Genomic DNA, 1,325 nt, shown 5'->3' with positions numbered 1-1,325 from the left:
CTTTTTAATTAACTAATTATTTTAATTTTTGATTTTTTATTTTCGAAAAAATTACTAACCTTTTTCAAAAACCATTTTCGAAAATTACTAACTCTTTTTCAAAAATTATTTTCGAAATTTTCCCTCTCTCATCTCCTTCTAATTATTTATTCATCTACTAACACATCTCCTCATCTCACATCTCTGCTCTCCTCACCCTTGTGTTTCTTTCCTTACATTACATTCTTTATCCCCTTCCTTTCTTCCACTCACACAAGGACCTCTATACTGTGGTATAAAGGATCCCTATTATTATTATTATTATTATTATTATTATTATTATTATTATTATTATTATTATTATTATTATTATTATTATTATTATTATTATTATTTTTCTGTGCCCTCTTCTTTGTCATATGAGCAGGAGCAAGGACAAGAATATTCTTGTTGAAGCAGATCCAGAACCTGAAAGGACTCTAAAGAGGAAACTAAGAGAAGCTAAATTACAACAATCCAGAGATAACCTTTCATAAATTTTCAAACAGGAAGAGGAGATGGCAGCCGAAAATAATAATAATGCAAGGAGGATGCTTGGTGACTTTACTGCACCTAATTCCAATTTACATGGAAGAAGCATCTCCATTCCTGCCATCGGAGCAAACAACTTTGAGCTGAAACCTCAGCTAGTTTCTCTGATGCATCAGAACTGCAAGTTCCATGGACTTCTATCTGAAGATCCTTTTCAGTTCTTAACTGAATTCTTGCAGATATGTGATACTGTTAAGACTAATGGAGTAGATCCTGAAGTCTACAGGCTCATGATTTTCCCTTTTGCTGTAAGAGACAGAGCTAGAGTGTGGTTGGATTCTCAACCCAGAGATAGCCTGAACTCTTGGGACAAGCTGGTCACGGATTTCTTAGCCAAGTTCTTTCCTCCTCAAAAGCTGAGCAAGCTTAGATTGGACGTTCAAACCTTCAGACAGAAAGAAGGTGAATCCCTCTATGAAGCTTGGGAAAGATACAAGCAGCTGACCAAAAAGTGTCCTTCTGACATGCTTTCAGAATGGACCATCCTGGATATATTCTATGATGGTTTATCTGAGCTATCAAAGATGTCATTGGATACTTCTACAGGTGGATCCATTCACCTAAAGAAAACGCCTGCAGAAGCTCAAGAACTCATTGACATGGTTGCTAATAACCAGTTTCTGTACACTTCTGAGAGGAACCCTGTGAGTAATGGGACGCCTATGAAGAAGGGAGTTCTTGAAATTGATACTCTGAATGCCATATTGCCTCAGAATAAAATATTGACTCAGCAAGTCAATATGATTTCTCAGTGT

The 1,325-nt window shown here is 36.0% G+C and overlaps 1 non-coding gene across 1 annotated transcript; it reads right to left on the bottom strand.

Annotated features, from left to right (window-relative positions):
* Positions 1-932: 932 nt before the first annotated feature.
* Positions 933-1,040, bottom strand: LOC148555516 (small nucleolar RNA R71). The gene has a single exon (XR_015888295.1). It is a non-coding gene; the product is annotated as a small nucleolar RNA R71 (small nucleolar RNA).
* Between the last annotated feature and the right edge of the window lie 285 nt (positions 1,041-1,325).

The sequence above is a fragment of the Arachis ipaensis genome, chromosome B6 (assembly GCF_059453495.1).
Source record: "Arachis ipaensis isolate K30076 ecotype BB chromosome B6, ASM5945349v1, whole genome shotgun sequence".
Taxonomy (NCBI): Eukaryota; Viridiplantae; Streptophyta; class Magnoliopsida; order Fabales; family Fabaceae; genus Arachis; species Arachis ipaensis.
The sequence above is the reverse complement of the archived record's forward strand: the minus strand, read 5'-3'. Positions and strand labels throughout refer to the sequence as shown.